The following is a 21469-nucleotide window of genomic DNA, read 5'->3' on the forward strand; positions in this document are numbered from 1 at the left end:
ACTTTCAGCTCTCTTGAGAAGCTGCTACAAGAAACTTTTCAGGATTTTTGCAATGTTAGCTGCTGGTTGGTTTCTGGGTGAAATAGTCTTAAACACACACATCCTGTATTGAAACATTTCTTTGAAGATTACAGCTAGGGCCATGCTGGTTTTAGTCTGCATTGTTTTTTTTCCACTGAAAGCAGGCATGTACACTTAGTGAAGTTAATGAAGTCAACTTTTTCATGTGAAATTGTCGTGAAACCCACTTAACCAGGTGAGAAAACCAAAGTGGATCAAAACTTTATTGATCTTCATAAAACTGAACATCAAACACAAATAAATATAAATATCACTAAACTTATTGAGGACATAAATACATATCTAAATATTTATATTGTTCCTGAAGATTATGGAGGAAGAAACAATTTTGAAAATATGATGTGGTTTTCTAAGTGACAAAAACACAGGAAACATATGAAAATAAAGCGGAGGTACTGTGGTCTGAGGTGCTGCAGGGAGCAGTTAGAGGCGAGCAGTGTGCATCAGTGGTTGGACTGGTGGTTGATGATGTCCATCCAAAGTAGTTTTCAATTTCGCATCACTTCACTGAAGCGTAGATAACGTCTGACTCTGGTTTAAAGTGTGAAGACAAACACAGATCAAACAGAAGTAAATATGATTCTGTCCCTAACACGCCGTCCTGACTTTGCTGAAAACCACATCAGCTGCAAATCACAATGTGAATCTCTCGTGCAAATGTTCTGCTTCCTTATTTGAGTTTGCTATTGTGAAAAGTGCAGTCTTCCTAAAAAGCACTGTTACACTTAATGCAAATATCTTAATGGGATAGAGTAGTCATAACTGGGACTTCAGCCAAATATTCATAAATTTGGATGTTTCACACCCCATTAGCTACCATTAGCTCACACCAGGTGGCAGCTGGCCGGATTGGACAAATGGACGAAGCTAAATAATAACGATAATGAGTGCTCTTCATTTGCACTACAGCAGGAAGTAGCTTGGAAGCATAAATAGAAAATAGAAGTGTTAGGTTTGTTTTACAATTAAATTAAAGAACTATAAAAACCGTCACCCTCTACCTGAGCTTTTGACTCACAGGCATTGCACATAAACTGACCCCATTATTAGAAACTCTGGTCATGTTCAGTGTGAACATTTACCTCTGGAACATGAGCTGTATGACAGGAAATGAAATGTCTGCCTAAAGATGAAGATAAAGAAAAGCTGTACCTGTGGTCGTCTTTGGGCTGATGGTTGTTTGTCCATAACTGCCAGGTTTTTTTCTCACTATTGAGTAAACTAAAGCCGAATCATCCTCTGCATAATAAAGCACAAAAAGGCAAAAAATGTTATTTTTGTTTATGTAGCTTCATGAAAAGATGAAATAATGATCTTTATATAACTTTTAGAAATAGCAGCAGGTTTTCAAAGGTTTTTTTCTACTTCTTAAGATCATAGCTGTGAACCAGCAAAGAACTGGCGGGCGTTCGTGTGAAAGGAGAACATGGACGACCACAAAGCCTTTTTTGATGCAGGCTGATGCACTTTACCACGGAGGACAAAGCAAACACTTTCTCGTAATGAACGCTATTGTTAGCTAAAGCAGGGCACTCTGTGGTGAGAATAGGCATCAGACTGAAGCTAACTGAAATCAAAAACAGGAAGCTGCTGCTGTGGTTTTAAACTTTAAGAAGCCTGAAAAGAAACAAAGAACTGTGTCAAAGGAAGTTTGTTCTGTTGAGTTAAACTCTCAAATGTATCCTGCTAATCCTGCTAAAATGTTGTGTGTGCACTGAGGAGCACAAGGTAGCAAACTGACCTTGAGGTGACTTTTGTTGTAAATATATAATTCACCTGAAATTGAATCTTTGTCTAATCTGAGCTGCATTTTGGATTTATTGAAATTTTGGACTTCTATTCCTCTAAAGCACTGCTGATGTTCTCTGGGCAAAAAATGGACTAAAAGTCACAACACGACCAGTCTGTAAATTTTGTTGAGGCCAGATGAGGTTAAAAGGAAATTGGTGATGTTAATATTTGAACCAAAGTCCTGAAGTCTCTGGATGCAATGGGGCTGTTATAATTGTGGCTCTGTTGCGCGGATGTGGTTGATTGTCTGCAGAGTTGTGTTTTTCTTTGTTGCTTTGCTCGTGATGTCGTTTGACATGGATGATTTTGCGCAACACCCTTCCATTGAAAAGTTGGAGCGGTGCACAAAAGCAGATTTGTTGGTAGTGGCTAACTTATTCAGGGTGGATGTTCCGTTGCATGCCAAGAAGGCGGAAATTAAACAGTGTTTGGTGGAGAGACTGGTGGACAGGGGAGTGTTTGAGGGACAAAAAAACCTCGCCGAGTGGGTCTGGGAGTTTTGAGACGGCAGTGGGGGCGGAGGCTGCTGGTGCCATCCCGAAACCTTTGCCTGATACTTTGTTATCTAACCCTGTCGCTGAGGAGCGTTCCTCCTCTGTTTTTCCTGCTTGCGCGGTAACTCGTGCGCATAGGCACAAGTACGGTGACGTGGATTTATCTGATTCTTTTCTCTGTGCTGGTGGTGGGCCGGAGTCTGAATCTGAAACCCGTGTTCCACTGACGGGCGACTCTGAGGCGATGCTGTCTGTTAGCCCATCAGTGACACCTCAACTGTCTTTGGAAATCAACAAAAAGGATTTGGTTTTGGCACAGCAGAGTGACCCGACTCTTGTGAGTTGTTTTTCCGCTGCCAACTCTAGCGACCAGTACCCTCGTGTTTATAGTGTCGAGGATGACGTGTTGATGCGTACCTGGTATCCGCCTACAGCTGGTGACTTGGGTTGGAATGTGTTTAAACAGGTTCTGGTGCCTCAACAGTACCGACCCAAAGTTCTTAGTCTTGCCCATGACAGTTTTTCTGGACATTTAGGTATTAGGAAAACCTATCACCGCATTCTGCGTCATTTCTTTTGGCCAGGATTGAAGAATGACGTTGCTAAGTATTGTCGTTCTTGTCACACCTGTCAGATTAGTGGTAAGCCTAACCAAGTCATTCCACCCGCTCCCTTACACCCTATTCCAGTTTTGGGGGAACCTTTTGAACACATCCTCATCGACTGCGTTGGTCCACTCCCTAAAACAAAATCGGGTCACCAGTACCTCTTGACTCTGATGTGTGTTGCTACCCGTTTTCCCGAGGCAATTCCATTGCGCACCCTTAAGGTGAAACCAGTTGTTAAGGCATTGGTGAACTTCTTCTCTATCTTTGGTTTACCAAAAGCTGTTCAAACTGACCAAGGCTCTAATTTCATGTCTAAGATTTTTGCTCAAGTTGTGCAGTCACTTGGCATTAAACATCGGAAATCTAGTGCCTATCATCCGGAGTCGCAAGGTGCGCTCGAGTGGTTTCATCAGACATTGAAATCGATGATGCGGAAATTTTGCCTTGAGTCTCAAAAGGAGTGGGATGAGGGGTTGCCGCTGCTTCTTTTAGCAGTGAGAGAAAGTGTGCAGGAGTCGTTAGGATTTAGCCCTGCTGAGCTGGTGTTCGGTCACACAGTGCGTGGCCCCTTGCGGTTGCTTAAGGAGAACTTCCTGTCTGACACTGTTGCTCCTAAGGAAAATGTGTTAGACTATGTGAGCTCTTTCAGAGAGCGTTTGCATAAAGCATGCGCAATTGCACGCGATGCTCTCATTGCAACACAAGGTAGGATGAAGAGGAAGTTTGATGTGAAGGCTGTGCAGAGGAAATTTGAGGTTGGTGATAAGGTTTTAACACTTTTACCGGTCCCTGGATCTTCCCTTCAGGCCAAGTTCAGTGGTCCGTATACGGTGCAGGCGAAATTGAGTGACACGGATTATGTCATCGACACCCCAGAACGAAGGAAAAAGTGTCGTGTATGTCATATTAATATGATGAAGCCCTACTTTGCTGGCGGTGTGTCGACAGTTGCGACTGTGGTGCCAGTTTCTGAAACTCGGTATGACCCTGTGGATGACGATTTGGTTTTCGGTGGTACTGTGGGTTGCGCACAACTTAGGAACTCTAAAATCCTACGTGATTTGCGGTCACATTTAACTGAGGTAGATGGTGATGTTCGAAATGATGTGTGTCGGTTGATTGAGAATCATCCTAATCTTTTCTCGGACACTCCATCCTGTACCACCGTGTTGGAGCATGATATTGATGTGGGGGACCATCCTCCAATCAAACAGCATGCCTACCGGGTGAATCCCACTAAACGTGCTCTTTTCCAGACAGAAGTCTCTTATCTGTTGGAAAATTGTCTTGCTGTCCCTAGCTCTAGTGCGTGGAGTTCCCCGTGTCTCCTAGTGCCTAAAGCGGACAAGACCCCACGGTTTTGTACAGATTTTCGGAAGGTGAACAGCGTCACCAAACCTGACTCCTATCCTCTTCCCAGGATGGAGGATTGTGTTGACAGGGTCGGTTCTGCGACGTTTGTTACTAAGCTGGATTTGTTAAAGGGCTACTGGCAGGTTCCCCTAACATCACGTGTGGCCGAAATCTCTGCTTTTGTTACTCCTGACCATTTTCTCCAGTACACTGTCATGCCTTTCGGGTTGCGCAATGCTCCCGCCACTTTCCAACGGCTCATGAATATCGTGCTGGGCGGCGTCTGCAAGTGTGAAGTGTACTTAGATGATATTGTCGTCTATTCAGACACCTGGTCAGAACACATGGAGATACTCGCTGATGTGTTCCATCGCTTGGAAAAGGCATCCCTCACCCTCAACCTTGCCAAGTGTGACTTTGGTAAAGCCATGGTGACGTATTTAGGGAAACAAGTGGGTCAGGGGGAAGTGCGCCCTATCTTGGCCAAAATCCAGGCCATACTGGACTTTCCTGCCCCTCAGACTAGGCGTGAGCTTCGCCGTTTCCTCGGCATGGTGGGCTACTACCGAGGTTTCTGTCAAAACTTTGCGGAAGTGGTCGCACCCCTCACTAGCCTCACTAGTGTGTTGAAATCTTTTGTGTGGACCTCTGCGTGTCAGAGTGCGTTCCTGGCTCTTAAGACTCTCCTGTGCAGTGCGCCAGTGCTGGCTGCCCCTGATTTTGCACTCCCTTTTAAATTGGAGGTGGACGCCAGTGCAAATGGGGCAGGTGCCGTGTTGCTACAGGAAGACCGTCATGGTGTGGATCACCCGATCGGCTATTTCTCAAAGAAATTTAATGTCCATCAGCGGGGGTACAGTACGATTGAGAAAGAGGCTCTCTCTCTGCTGTTCGCATTGCAACATTTTGAGGTGTCTGTCGTTGAAAATATACACAAATTGTGAAATTGCACCTCTTTAAAATGCAGCTCAATTAAACCTAGCTCCAAGAATAATTTTCACCGACAGTTCTGAGATAAGCTGCATGTTATTCTTGAATGCGGTTGTGGGACCGGTGTCGTGCCAAAGTAGGTATCCCCGACAGAATTTGTTTCCCCTGTGCTGGGAGCACGCAGGAAGTACTGATGTTTTCATTTTGTGAAAAATTAGTATCGTTACATTACCATTCAGTTTGAGGGTTACAACAGAAAATTATATATTTATTGCTCATGGGGTATCAGATGGGATTATTTTAATAAACCATAAACATTTTGGCTAATAACTATTTTTATTCTCCTGTAACTTTATTATATAAAGAGCTAAAACCTCCAAAGTTTCAGGAGAAATGCGTCATAATAAGAAGTGTTTGTGAACGAAAAATCAGCAATGTGGGATACTGTTTGTCCGTGATTTACACAGGGGGAACAAATTGTGGCAGGACCAGCCTGATATTATTTGTATCCCACTATAACTTCGTTGTATAAAGAGCTAAGATCTCAAAAATGTCAGGAGTAGTTAGTCATTATAAGAAGTGTTTGTAAACTAAAAATCAACAATGCGGGATACTGTTTGTCCGTGATTTGGACAGTCCAGCGTGTGCTCCCGACGCAGGGGAAACAAATTCTGTCGGGGATACCTAGTTTGGCACGATAGTAACTTCAGGTCACTGCAACAAGCCCAGGTACAGTTTACCGACGGATGGGTACAGGACCTTGAAATGCACCGTGTAGAACGAAAGACCATCGTACGTATCATAAGTTTACCAGTCTCACAAATTGTCTTCATAAAAACACAATCGTTAACCGTTTATTAATAGGACCTTTAAGCTCAACGGTAATTAATTAGCAGTGGAAATAATTTCTGGTACGCGTTACAGAAATGTAGCAGTGACAATAATACTGTATGCTGTAATCGTACTGGGCAATTAGTGATACAAAAAACCTGTTTTATCCTGTGAATAAAAGTATATGTTTTTGTCACTGTACCATAATAACAGAAGCGAAACGCAATATTGTGTCAGGACAATTCACTATTTATGCACAATAAATAAAGGAGCATAGCGCGACAATTTCTGTTCAGCGCCAGACTTGCTTGTAACCTATATCACCAATTATGTTATGAAAATGACGTATTAACTACAACAGCAGACTGACCTTTGTGTAAATGCTTGGAGCAGACTAACCTGTGAGCTGGAGGGTTCTGGGACGTTATATTTTGTCTTTGAATGGCTGCAATCCAGGCCACCCGTCGCCACTTTGTTACTTCGGAAACATGGCTCGAACAATTTCTCTTCAACGACGTAATCCGATAACAACCGATCTCTTTACCCGTCGGCTTTCCGTGGCTGTCATGCGACCGGCTATTGCAGTTAATAATACAACAGCTTCTTGACATTTTTGTGTTTCTTTTTATCGCTGTGTGACTGATTTCAATTGAAAGCCTGCGTGCGCTAGTACCGCTTGCCACGAGTTCCCAGAATCCTTTGCGGTTTTACCCCTGAATGACGTCACATTTTCAATCTCTATATAATATGCATGTTAAATTTTATATTTGGGGTGAAATATCAAGTCTTTTCAAGTAAACCGGTTCAAGTCCAATTCAAGTCCCAGGTCATTGGTGTAAAATTCCAAGTCAAGTCACAAGTCTTAGAACATTTTTTCAAGTCAAGTCTAAAGTCATAAAATTAATGACTCGAGTCTGACTCGAGTCCAAGTCATGTGACTCGAGTCCACACCTCTAGTTTATACCGACCACAATCCCTTGGTATTCCTCATGCGGATGCAGAACTCGAACCAAAGGCTAATGAGGTGGTCTCTCCTGTTGCAGGACTTCAATTTGGAAATCCGTCATAAGAAGGGCACTGAGAACGTGCTAGCAGACGCCTTATCCCGTGTTTTCCTTTAAAAGTAACTGTTCAAAACATCTATCAAGGAGATGTCTTTGATTTTGGGAAGGGGGGTGTTACGGCTGTGGCCATGTGTGGCCTGTTTTCTGTCTGTGTTTTCTGTACTGTGCTTAAGACTTTTCTAGTTCCCTCCCCTAATGAGGAGTCGTGAGCGACTGATTGGACCATGGAGCGGTTGACTACCTTCAAAAGGCCGCTCTGACAGCTCCGAGAGGGGGAGAGAGAGAGTGGAACGAGCGAGTAGCCGGACAGCCGTCGCGGCCCTGACCCTGGTGTTCCCAGCCCGTGCTTATCTTGTGTATTTGTGAGAGTGTGAAATTGTGAAAGCCGCTCCTAGTGAATTAGTTGAGCGCTTAGGCACTCTTGGGTTGAAGCGGAAGGGGTGAGCTGCCTTTTCTTTTGGAATGGTTTTCTCCTGTTTTCCGGGTAGGGAGTGAGGGATAGCTCTGTCATTTGTTTGTTCTGTTTTTCTTTCCCAGGGTTTAGTTAGTTTTCTCTGGTGGGACTTAGTTGGTTTTGTTTATTATTTTGACCTGGGCTCACCCTGGAGCTATGCTTCTTTTCCTTAAATAAAAACACCTTTTTACTCACAACTGGTTTGGATGTTTGGCTTGGGAACCAGGGCGGGGATTTGTCTCTCTCTCCTCCAACCTTATGTGCGTCCCTACCCGCCTAGACTGGGGGCGTAACACCACCCCCATACCACTGTTTGGACATCGGGAACAGTGGCCTTGAATTAGTAGCATTAGGTGATGATCTCACATTTCAAATTCAAATCCAAAGACACAGAGTGTATTTTATTTTCAGGAGGCTCATATTCCTTACTCTCCCTAAGAAGGTCAATGCCAGGAATACTGACAAGTCCACCCATTAATCAAACCTTGGATAAAACAAAAAACAGTTAAGCCTACATCCTGTTCATGGAAAACTGGATGGGCTCTACATCCTCTCTGGGATAAAAGTGTGCAAGATAGTTAGACCAGTTAGTTGGTTTTTTTTGGGGGGGTTTTTTGTATTTGGAGAATACTTTCAGCAAAGACGGCAAACAACAAACAGCAAAGTCCTGTTGGTGGCATTTCAGAGGTCTCAGACCTGCTGTTTTGGATAGTTTATGGGTCAATCAGAAAGTAATATATTACATATCCTACGTTACTTATGTTGAAGGTAGTGTACTAGGTTACTTAAGTGCTCACTGAAGAAAGTACTTCATTAAACTACTTGGTACTCCCTGAAATAACCTGAAATGCATTGTCTAATAATTAGAAGTTAGCAATATAAATCTTAGCCTACAGTCCCAAACATTGATGTAAATCCTTTTTATGGGTCACAAAAGGGTGCTGTTTGCAAAAGAAAAAAAAACACAGACACGAGCATCATTATTACCTGTGCTTTCTTGTGTTCCTTCAACTTGACTGTTTGATATTTTGATTTCACTCTCTGTAATGCCATCTTCTGCTGCCATATCTTGATATGCTGAAATGTAACAGTAAAGTTATTTACTGTAAATATTATAGAAAAAAAATGAATCTAAAGAAACTGACCTTCAGGTTTCCTGTGACGACATAGTCTTACCAGCAGAACCAGTAACACCAGTAGAACCACAACACAAACTGATGACAACACAGGAATTACAGGATAAAAGAGTGATGTAGGAAGAGTGATGGAGGTGGAACCAGGAGGAGAGGTGGATGTAGGTGGAGGTGTGGATGTAGGTGGAGGTGTGGTGGTGTGATTCTCTAAAATAAAGCAAACACAGTCATTAAGTTGTCGTCACATTGTGAATGTTGAAAGCTGCAGAAACACAGACAGGTGAGTGTGTCACCTGTGACAGTGATCCAGCTGGATGGAGACTCTCCATGACCGCTGATGTCACACTTGTAGAGGCCTTCATCAGACCTGGAAACATGCTGGATGGTCATGTGACCTGTAGGCTGCTTCCTAATGAGGGAGCCATCTTTATAGAAAGCAGCTGGGAGGTTGGAGGGAGTGGTCTTTGTTTTACAGAGCAGAGTGACGTCATCTCCCTCCATCACAGGGAGGACAGGACTCTGCAGGATCACTGATCCACCTCAACACAGAGACAAACTACAGCATTTCATCCATTTACACACAGCTTCATCAACACTAACTCCACACACTCAGCTTACCAGTGACTGTCAGGTTAACCATGTTACTGATGGGACCCTCTCTGGACTCACACCAGTAAACTCCACTGTCTCGTTCAACAATGTAACTGATGTCACAGGAATAATTATTTAATGTTCCCCATTCAGCTCCACACTGAGTCCTCTGTTGTTTGCTTGTGTTTCTCCTCAGAGTCCATCCAGCAGAGCTGTCGTCCTCCTCACAGCTCAGAGACACAAAGTCTCCTTCAAAGAGCTGAGAGCTGCTGGGACTCACAGTCAGACGAGCTGTGAGGGTTAAAATTAAAAACTGATGATTAAATATACTTTTGAAATAATTGCATTGCATAATAATTCATTTAATTTATTTAATGTGTGAGAATTCAATCAGGTCATATCAGTGAGCATTTCTCAGGTTTAAACTGTGACAGAAGAAGGTTACTGACCTTGGTTTGTTGTGCAGCTCAGTAGTGAGATCAGAACTAAAGAGAAATGACACTCAGGTTGATTTGAGCATAAAGAACAACTCCACACAAACAGACAAACACACAAACTTGTCTCTGTTTTTGTATATCTGCACATTTGCTACCAAAAACATGTTTCTATATCATTTGGACACGCATCTCTCTTTGATATATCTCAGAGGAAATCTACACAGGAAGCATGCTGGAAAGACAGCTGTATCCACTAGAGTATTAAACTTCTGGCTGCTCCTTTATTCAGAAGAGGTCACCACAGCAGGTACCTCCACATCTTTTATTTGGTAAAGATGTCCTTCCTTATGAAAGCTCAAAGACTTTTTTTTTAACTTCCCAGGGAGCTAGGAATTATTCACTTGTCAAGCAAATCTGTTAAATACCACAATGTAAAACTATCACCTATACAACTAATGGCAAACCTTCGAGCACAGAAAACTCAGAAGGTAGAGTGCTTGCCCCATGATCGGAAGGTCAGGGTTCACTGAACAGCTACCCTGAGCTGTATTGGTGGCTGCCCACTTCTTCACTTTTTGAATGGATTAAATGCAGAGGCCTAATTGCAGAAGTTGCAACTAACTACACTATGAGTATACACAAAATATCCACTTTTTAAAAATAACACAGTAAAGTCATGTGTCCACTGTGCAGCTGTGTTGATATAATGAGTGAATGATTTGAGCTTTTCACTGCCTGCTGTGTTTCCTCGACTCCTGAGCAAAGATAAAGAGTCAGTTCAGACCTGCAGTTGGTCCTCGTGGTGTTTTGAACTTGAATTTTCTCCAATTGATCTTTCTGAGTTAACTTCAATAATTACTTCCTCCAAACCATCAACGTGTCTTTTAGACCCCATTCCTACAAAACTGCTCAAAGAAGTCCTGCCATTAATTAATTCTTTGATCTTAAATATGATCAACCTATCTCTAATGATCGGCTATGTACCACAGGCCTTCAAGCTGGCTGTAGTTAAACCTTTACTCAAAAAGCCATCTCTAGACCCAGCAGTCTTAGCTAATTATAGGCCAATCTCCAACCTTCCTTTCATATCAAAAATCCTTGAAAGAGTAGTTGTCAAACAGCTAACAGATCATCTGCAGAGGAATGGTTTATTTGAAGAGTTTCAGTCAGGTTTCAGAGCTCATCACAGCACAGAAACAGCTTTAGTGAAGGTTACAAATGATCTTCTTATGGCCTCTGACAGTGGACTCATCTCTGTGCTTGTCCTGCTAGACCTTAGTGCAGCATTCGATACTGTTGACCATAATATCCTATTAGAGCGATTAGAACATGCTGTAGTATTACAGGTACTGCACTGCAGTGGTTTGTATCATATCTATCTAATAGACTCCAATTTGTGCATGTAAATGGAGAGTCCTCTTCACACACTGACGTTAATTATGGAGTTCCACAGGGTTCAGTGCTAGGACCAATTCTGTTTACATTATACATGCTTCCCTTAGGCAGCATCATTAGAAGACATAGCATACATTTACACTGCTATGCAGATGACACCCAGCTCTATCTATCTATGAAGCCAGATAACACACACCAATTAGTTAAACTGCAGAAATGTCTTAAAGACATAAAGACCTGGATGGCCACTAACTTTCTGCTTCTTAATTCAGATAAAACTGAGGTTATTGTACTCGGCCCTGAAAATCTTAGAAATATGGTATCTAACCAGATTCTTACTCTGGATGGCATTACCTTGGCCTCCAGTAACGCGGTGAGGAACCTTGGAGTCATTTTAGACCAGGACATGTCCTTCAATGCACATATTAAACAAATATGTAAGACTGCTTTCTTCCATTTGCACAACATCTCTAAAGTTAGAAATATCCTGTCTCAGAGTGACGCTGAAAAACTAGTTCATGCATTTATCACTTCCAGGCTGGACTACTGTAATTCATTATTATCAGGATGTCCAAAAAACTCCCTGAAAAGCCTTCAGCTAATCCAAAATGCTGCAGCAAGAGTACCGACAGGGACTAGAAAGAGAGAGCATATTTCTCCTGTTTTGGCTTCCCTTCATTGGCTTCCTGTTAAATCCAGAATTGAATTCAAAATCCTGCTCCTCACATACAAGGTCTTAAATAATCAGGCCCCATCTTATCTTAATGACCTTGTAGTACCATATCACCCTATTAGAGTACTTCACTCTCACACTGCAGGCCTACTTGTTGTTCCTAGAGTATTTAAAAGTAGAATGGGAGGGAGAGCCTTCAGTTTTCAGGCCCCTCTTCTGTGGAACCAGCTTCCAGTTTGGATTCAGGAGACAGACACTATCTCTACTTTTAAGATTAGGCTTAAAACTTTCCTTTTTGCTAAAGCATATAGTTAGGGCTGGACCAGGTGACCCTGAATCCTCCCTTAGTTATGCGGCAATAGACGTAGGCAGCCAGGGGATTCCCATGATGCATTGAGTTTTTCCTTTCAAGTCACCTTTCTCACTCACTATGTGTTAATAGACCTCTCTGCATTGAATCATATCTGTTATTAACCTCTGTCTCTCTTCCACAGCATGTCTTTATCCTGTCTTCCTTCTCTCACCCCAACCGGTCGCAGCAGATGGCCGCCCCTCCCTGAGCCTGGTTCTGCCGGAGGTTTCTTCCTGTTAAAAGGGAGTTTTTCTTTCCCACTGTCTCCAAAGTGCTGCTCATAGGGGGTCATATGATTGTTGGGTTTTTCTCTGTATCTATGAAGCGCCTTGAGGCGACTTTTGTTGTGATTTGGCACTATATAAATAAAATTGAATTGAATTGAATTGAATTGAATTCAGCCTGATTTGTTTTTCATGTCTTCTCCTCCATCATCAGTTATCAGGAGAGCAGACAGTCAAAGTACAAGAATTCAAACAAACACAGAGATTCTACTTACAGAGCAGACACAGCACAGATGTTTCCTTCATCGTCCTTCTCACTCATTTGAGCTTTTTTTCATTTCTCTCACTGAAACCAAGTAAAGCCCGCCCTCTTCCTCTGAGCAGGTTTTTTTTTTTTTTGTAGTGGTTCAAAGACAGTGGTGGAGAACTAACACTTTGGTATTGTGCAAAGATAACATCATTTGAAAATATAACTAGAAACACACGCTAGTGAACACACGCTTTCAATAAGAATAGTTACTGAAAGCTGCTTCACATACAAGACCAGAAATTCAGAAAAAGTGAGTACAGAAAAAGGCCTCTGTGGTGAATAAGCAAAGACAGAAATGCTAGTGGCATGCGGTGACCTTTACAGGCCCACACACACAAAACATTTAACTCGGCTATTTAACAAGACAAAATGAACCAGACTAAAAATATACCTATTTTGTATACACTGACAGCCTCCCACAACATATCGTCACCTGAAGATACGTAAAATATTGGCTTTATATACAATATTACCAACATTACCAAAAACACATTTACCACTAGCTGACTGTGACAAGTGGTAGAACAGTATTTAGAATTATTTCCTAGAAAAAAGTATGTATGTCATTTGTTGGTGGGCTTTAACTTTCCCAGTGAAATATATTTTTCCAATTTGATAGTAACAATATTCAATATCAGTTCAAGTTTGTTTTATTTATAGAGCACCAAATCACTACAATAGTCACTTCAAGGCATCCAGTGTTGGGGAGTACCAAAATACAAGTACAAGCGTTATGTTTGTAGCTGTGGGTGTTTGGACTTTTAAAGCACTTTAAAGAAAGTTAATGTTCAATTTTAGAGAACGACTGGATGTTTCGAGTAACAGTATAATTTTAGCACTTACAGATCCGACAGTGAGTGGTTCTCGTTACTCATCCAGTCTGAGAAAGCACTGGTTGAAGTGTTTGTGTATTTATTGATTTATTTTAATTAATTGTGTTTTATGTATATTATGGTTTTATATTTTTACAAATGCTTTATATGTATATGTGTGTATGTTTGTGTATGTGTATATATATGTATGTGTACGTGCACGCACATATGCATGTGCGTATATATATATATATATATATATATATATATATATATATATATATATATATATATACACACATCACATTACATTACACATTATTGGCCCAACTAGTAGCCCGGTGTTCCAACATTCTCACATTGACGAGGTACAACATAAATGCTAGAACTGACCTGAAAGATAGGATCATGGCCAAGCTTGAAACCTGGACCCCCCGTAGCCGGTTACCAAGATTACGTGAAAATGAATCAAAGCAATATTTGCTGTTTGTGTGAAACACTACTAAAAATATAAAAAGCATACAGTACTGTACTTGTTTGAGTTCTTTAAGTTGGACTTCTTTTAAGTTTTAAGTTGCTTGAAAATTCAAGCAAGCTTTCTGGTCTGTGTGTTTTATGTTGTCAAGCCTGTGATATTCAAGTCAAGCCTGTGTCTCTCCATGTTTCCTGTTCTTTGTTCAGTGTGTTTAGTTTTACTCTTTACCTTTGGTTTGCTATGTTCATTTGTGTCAGCTGTTTCCACATGTGTTTCCACTTCCCCTGATCACTTCCTGTGTGTATTTAGTCTCTGTGTTTCGTTCAGTCTTTTGTCAGGTCATCTGTGTAATTTCCTTCAATGGTGCACAAGATTAAGAGTTTTCATGGTCACGATATGTTCATGTTCATGTTCGTTCATCATAGTTATTTGCATGTTCCTGCTCAGAATCATGTTCCTGTCAGTAGTCACAGTTTAATCATAGTAACCACAGTTTAGTTTTCCCTGTTTGGATTTTCAAGTTTTAGTTTTTGTCCCTGTTTTCCTTTTGCCTTATTTTATGTTATCAGTCTGTTTAGTTAAACACACCGGCTACTCAACCGTGACAGTATGTTTATCAGATGAGACAGAGTACTCTTCTACTTCAAACTCATTTATATTGATTGTCTTTCCAGAGACACATCAATAACTGATTTATAACTCCATTCACCCAGATGGTTTTATATGGCCAATAGAGGGCGATATTGAACCGTAAATAATACTTAGACACATGCAGCTCTGCAGTGATGCTTCTGTAGTTATAAATAAAATTAACTTGTGCGTGTTGTTAGATGACTATATTTTAGTAGTTGCGAAACAGACTGCGCAGGCTGAAAATTCAAAGATGTGGGTATCCTGATAACTGTAACTTCTAATACAAACTAGAGTAAACATACACACACACACACACACACACACACACACACACACACACACACACCGCTGAAAAAAAGAGAGGCAAAGATTCACTTTTAGGTAAGTGCCATTGGACAATGATTTTCATTTTTGCTTAAAAATAAATTAATAATTAATAAAAAAGACTTAAAACCAAATGTTAAAAAAAGATTTTTAAAAAGTTCTGTACTTAAATATTTCTAAGCAGTTTACAACTGGCATCTAATGATTTGTCTTCATTTTCTGAGATGAAGAAAGGAGTTTATATATTAGCTACAACCAGACAGGAAAAAGTCAGATTTTCCACTGACCTTTTTCTAAACCCAAAGAACCAAGGAAAACAAATGAGCACAACTTAAAAAAAACCAAAACTGTACAGAAACAATACTGTTGTAGTTGTAATAACACCCAGTAAACACAATAATAATAATAATCTTTTATGTGGATGTCCTGTGGGCTATGGGGACCAGTTAGAAGCGAGAAGCTGGACGTCAGTGGTTGGACTGGTGGACTACTTCAGTGAAGAGTAGACGACGTCTGGCTCTGGTTTAAAGTCTGAACACAAACACACACAGTTCAAACAACAGGAAACATGATTACAAGCCTTGTAGGTCAATCAAGACCTCCATGTACCCACCTCTCTGCATCACACACAGTCTCAGTTCAGACTTCCTCTAAAAAGCACACAAAACTCGGCATCTGTTTTTACTACACCTGCTATTTGGTAGTTTTAGCTCAAATGTAGCTTAAACCTCTTTCTCCCACGGCACTGCTATTCTCCAACTCATGTAGAACACCCCCCCCCCCCCCCCCCCAAAAAAAAAAAAAAAAAAAAAAATCTGTCCAATGGACATTCATTTACATCCTTCAGTCAGGATGTTAAATATTAAAGACAGAGAGCAGCTGTACCTGAGCCTCCTCGGTCTCATGGGTGTTTGTCCATTACTGACGTCTTCTGTTCTCACTACTGAGTAGATCGCAAGAGAGTCTGTTACTGCAGAATAAAAACAAATTTTAAATACAGCATTACAAGACTGCTTTGAAATTCTTTTTTTCATTTTGTTTTAAATGATGTTTTTCCGGTTAGTTTTGATCATTCATAAAAATGGTTCTAATTCCTAAACAGTTGACGTAAAAATCCACTGAATCAACCAAAAGTCTGCCCTTTATTCATGTCTTCATTGTTTGATTTAAAATCTACTGATGTGGTGTAAAGTGGCAGAACTGCAAATTGTGGTCCTAACTATTTCTGTTTATGAATCTTTATGCAGAAATTAAGTGATAACATTTATAAATAGCACCAGATTATTTTCCTCCCCTGACTTCTTAACACAACTGCTGTGAAACAACTGACCACAGAGTAATGGGGGACGTTTCTGAGACAATGAGGGCAGATGACCACAAAACTGGCATCCTCTTTAAATGCACACTGATGCGCTTCACCACAGAGTACAAGACACACACCTTCTAACTCGTTATCTGAAACAGAACACTCTGTGGTGAGACCTTTCACCAGCATCAGACTGCAGTTAACAAGAACCAACAACAGGAAAGTGCTGCTGTGGTTTCACCTGCACAACTTTAAAGAAGCCATAAGGACTCGTATTTTAGATGGCATTTGGTCTTTATATATGTCACGGTGACAATAAATCCTCTCTGATAATCCTACTAACAACTTGTGTGTGTTCCAAAAGAAAAAGCAGAGAGCAGACATATGTGGGACTAAGCCACGTTTTGAGTATTTCTCGTTAGATCATTTGTGCAGGGGAATAAACAAAATCATGCAGGGCTCATAACCTGGATTACCGACTACGTGACAGGTCAACCACTATATGTTAACCAAAACGTATAACCATCTACACTATGGAGGGTGGGAAGCTCAAAGGCTTATAACTCATCTGTTGATATCATTACTGTTATTATTAAGATTGTGCCACTTTATGACTATTTCCACTGTTATTCTCATATATGGGATACTGTTAAAAAATGTGACAAATATCTTACCTGTCTTTCGTCTAACTGGGTGTTTTTGATCATGTGATATGTTGATGATATTGCATGTGGTGCGGGTGATGACATCAGCTTCTGCAGCTTTGTCTTCTTCAGCTGAAATAATCCAAAATGAAAAGCAAAAAAGATTATTCCAAATGGCCTGAAAGAACATCAACTCTAAGAAAACTTACTGGAAAAGTTTGAGTCTAACCTTTAGATTTACTGTGAACATTTTGTCTCTTCAGCAGAACCAGTAAAACCAGTAGAACAACACAGACTGATCCAACACAAGACAACACAGAAAGAACAGGAGGACAAGTGGTGGAGGTGCAACCAGGAGGACGTGTGGATGTAGGTGGAGGTGTGGTGGTGTGTTCCCCTAAATAAAGCAAACACAGTCATTAAGTTGCCGTCACATTGTGAATGTTGAAACCTGCAGAAACACAGACAGGTGAGTGTGTCACCTGTGACAGTGATCCAGCTGGATGGAGACTCTCCATGACCGCTGATGTCACACTTGTAGAGGCCTTCATCAAACCTGGAAACATGCTGGATGGTCATGTGACCTGTAGGCTGCTTCCTAATGAGGGAGCCATCTTTATAGAAAGCAGCTGGGAGGTTGGAGGGAGTGGTCTCTGTTTTACAGAGCAGAGTGACGTCATCTCCCTCCATCACAGGGAGGACAGGACTCTGCAGGATCACTGATCCACCTCAACACAGAGACAAACTACAGCATTTCATCCATTTACACACAGCTTCATCAACACTAACTCCACACACTCAGCTTACCAGTGACTGTCAGGTTAACCATGTTACTGATGGGACCCTCTCTGGACTCACACCAGTAAACTCCACTGTCTCGTTCAACGATGTAACTGATGTCACAGGAAGAGTTAAATGATGTTCCCCACCCATCTCCACACTGAGTCATCTGTCGTTTGCTTGTGTTTCTCCTCAGAGTCCATCCAGCAGAGCTGTCGTCCTCCTCACAGCTCAGAGACACAAAGTCTCCTTCAAAGAACTGAGAGCTGCTGGGACTCACAGTCAGACGAGCTGTGAGGGTTAAAATGAAAAGGTCTGAAAACTGAAAATGGTTACAATAGTGTAATTATTCCATAATTTCATCAGTTTTCTATGTGAGCTCCATTGTGAAACATGAACCCAATCAGGTCATATCAGTGAGCATTTCTCAGGTTTAAACTGTGACAGAAGAAGGTTACTGACCTTGGTTTGTTGTGCAGCTCAGCAGTGAGATCAGAACTAAAGAGAAATGACACTCAGGTTGATTTCAGGTGAACATAAAGAACAACTCCACACAAACAGCTGACAAACACACAAACTCATCTCTCTGATTAATCTGCTAATTTTCAGTTTGATGCCAGCAACATATTTCAATAAAGTTTGGACAACAAGCGACTGAAAAAGTAAATCCCACAAGGTCATGTGTTCACTGTGCAGCTGTGTTGATATAAGGAGTGAATGATTTGATCTTTTCACAGCCTGCTGTGTTTCCTCGACTCCTGAGCAAAGATAAAGAGTCAGTTCAGACCTGCAGTTGGTCCTCGTGGTGTTTTGAACTTGAATTCAGTCTGATTTGTTTTCATGTCTTCTCCTCCATCATCAGTTATCAGGAGAGCAGACAGTCAAAGTACAAGAATTCAAACAAACACAGAGATTCTACTTACAGAGCAGACACAGCACAGATGTTTCCTTCATCGTCCTTCTCACTCATTTGAGCTTTTTTTCATTTCTGTCACTGACACCAAGTAGAGCCCGCCCTCTTCCTCTGAGCACCAGCTTTTAAATCAGTACAAAGACAGAGGAGAGAACTGCTCCATGTCCATGTAGTTACGTACCCCTGAGAGAGGCAGATATGAGCTGAAACACAGGAATCAAACCAGGGACGCTGCTGTTATGGAGCTGAACTGGAACCATTCAGACACTGAGGCCCTCTGAACACATTTTAATTACAGCTGTGCAGAGACACACTGATGACTGACTGGAACACTATGATTCACATTTTACATGAACACCATCCTCACACGTGTTTATATGTGGCCACTAGAGGGAGATGTTGGACTTTATGCACTTACATGTTTACAAGCAGATCATCAATGATGCTTCAAAGGTTTGTTGTAACACTTGGTTGCTGAACATTTGCTATTTGTAATAAAACTGATCAAACTTTTCCAATCCAGAATTTTCAAGTAAAAAAAAATATAATAATGTGAATACTGTGTACATTTTGACCAAGATTCCCAATGCAAAACCTTATTAGTGCATAACATCGGCTGCTTGATCACTAAGCATTTTGAAAATTATTTCTAAAGGTTTAAAAAAAAATCAAAGTAAAATTATTGCTTTTTGCTTGACATCTGCTCAATGAACTGCATGAACCCCAGACTGAGTGATTTCACAGGTCATGGAACTGTCATGGTCCTGGGTCGTGCGACCCAGTGTTTTGTGTTTTAGCCTATTTTGATGTTTATTCTTTGTTTAGGGTCACTAAGGCAGTCCAGCCATTTGTACATATTACCCGTGTATTAAGTCTCCCTTGCCCTTCGTGTGTTTATGTCTGCGTGTCTTATATTGTCAAGTCCATGCTGTCGGTTATGTCATCTCCCCTGTACTACGTCTCCCCGGTTCATGTGTCTTGTCTAATCTCCATGTTTCCTGTTTTACTTTGAAAGTCTGTATTCACGGTCAGTGTATTCAGTTTCACTCCTTCTGTCCTGTCGTTAAGTTCATGTGTGTCAGCTGTGTTCCCATGTGTGGCCACTTCCCCTGATCATCCCTCATGTGTATTTAGTCTCTGTGTTTCATACAGTCTGTCTCGGGTCGTCTGTGTTACCACCTCCTGTGTTCTGTACCTCCAGCCATAGTCTTTCCTTAGTTTTGTCCAGTTTAGGTTTTCTGTTGAGTACTACACGTATGCTGCCCTCATTCTGTTTTTGTTCTTTTCATCAGCCATAATAAAAGGCTCGTTTTGTTGGAATCCACTCCTGCATCCTCGTTTGTGTTCGCACCTGGGTCCACCACACACCTTTCCGCACGGTCTGCCTCCGCAGACCGTGACAGTACGACGCGAGCATGCCGGACCCAGCGACACATGACATGGAGATCGTCCGGACAGTGGAGTCGCTATGCGACCGATGGCTGCACTGTCCCAGAGAGGGGGAACGGGAAGAGTTAGCCCGCCAAGTAGGGGTGTGCGTGTCCGTGTTCCCCTGGTTATGGGAGACGCTGCACCCCCTCGTCAGCGACTTTCTCGTCTCCACTCTCCGACTCCGCCCGCAGCAGCAGCGGCCCGGCGAGCGTGAGTCGTCACCAGAGCCATGCTGTTGCGGTGTTACCCCGCTACCTCATGAACCAGTGGCGGTCAGAGTCGGAACGGTGAGGCTCACCACCGACACACACACTTCATTGGCTTCCGCATCTTCGCCACCGCCTGTCTGCACGGAGATGCCCGAGGCTATTGACGTCGGTGAGGAGGAGCGGCAGCAGGTGTTGCGGGCGTATCGGGAGGACGAGCTACGCTGGAAGCCCTGGCTTATCTCCGAGGAGGAGCTTCTGCCAGCCGCCCCGCCTCGGACCGGCCGCCCGTCCTCGCCGCCTCGATCGGACTACACTTCTCCCGCTTCTTATCTGGCGCGGATGTGGTCGGAAGACGAGGAGCCGCTCGCCACAGAAATCCAAGTTCCGTCCGCGTCCACTTCAAGACGGAAGCGACGTTCACGTCGCCGTCGCTCATCGCTACGGCATGTGTCGCCCTCCACTGAGCTACACGAGGAAGCTGTGGGGGGCATGGATTCCGACCTCGAGGGGCGGCAGCGCGCCGCATGCGCGCAACTGCAGGAGGAGCTACGGGAGGAGCCATGGCTCGCTCCTCACTACGGTGAGATCTTCCGCGGGACACGCCTAGCCCTTGGGGGCCCCCGGAGTTGCCTGGAGCTCCCGCCTGCTGCCCCGCCAACACTCGCCACCTCAGCCTCTGCGACGCCGCAAGAGGCTCCACTTTCCACGTCAACGGGACCCACGGCCAAGAAGAAACGGCGTTCGCGTCGCCACCGCATCGCCCGACGCTCGGAGGTTAGTGACGATGTTTTGTGTCCACCTAATCGCTCTGGATGTACTGAGAGCGAGGGGCTCGGAGGGACAATAAATGTCTCAGAGATGAAGACCCCGTGTACCGGTACTGTTAACTCTGTCACCCCCCCAGGCACCGTGTCACAGTCTGTTTTCTCAGAGGCCAGTGAAGAAGCTGTCTTTCCCGTGCCTCTGGCTACTGATATTGAAGGTGTTACTCTCGTGCCTACGTTTTGTATTGACAATAAAGCTAAGTTTTCTGGTGTTGGGCATGCTGTTTTTGGGGACGCCACACTGCCCTCACAGTACTGTGAACCTGACACTGCCAAACCGGCCATAGGCACTTCGGTTTTGGGGATCAACCCGTGCGATGTTCTGTTAAACCCTGTTATTATGAGTGTGCAGGCTGAGGGGGAGGTTAGGGAGATAGAGGATAGAGAAGACGCTGCA

At 42.7% G+C, this 21469-nt stretch overlaps 2 long non-coding RNA genes across 2 annotated transcripts; both read right to left on the reverse strand.

Annotated features, from left to right (window-relative positions):
• Positions 1-273: 273 nt before the first annotated feature.
• On the reverse strand, positions 274-8935 carry LOC146713116 (uncharacterized). Its single transcript, XR_014919107.1, has 4 exons — positions 8752-8935; positions 8594-8683; positions 1234-1320; positions 274-612 (listed from the first exon to the last, which is right to left on the reverse strand). It is a non-coding gene; the product is annotated as an uncharacterized LOC146713116 (long non-coding RNA).
• A 6923-nt stretch (positions 8936-15858) lies between these two features.
• On the reverse strand, positions 15859-17205 carry LOC146713117 (uncharacterized). Its single transcript, XR_014919137.1, has 3 exons — positions 17145-17205; positions 16946-17047; positions 15859-15935 (listed from the first exon to the last, which is right to left on the reverse strand). It is a non-coding gene; the product is annotated as an uncharacterized LOC146713117 (long non-coding RNA).
• Positions 17206-21469: the final 4264 nt, after the last annotated feature.

Source organism: Copadichromis virginalis, linkage group LG3 (genome assembly GCF_057382275.1).
Source record: "Copadichromis virginalis isolate Kocher_CV1m ecotype Utaka linkage group LG3, C_Virginalis_male_GT1.1, whole genome shotgun sequence".
Lineage (NCBI taxonomy): Eukaryota > Metazoa > Chordata > Actinopteri > Cichliformes > Cichlidae > Copadichromis > Copadichromis virginalis.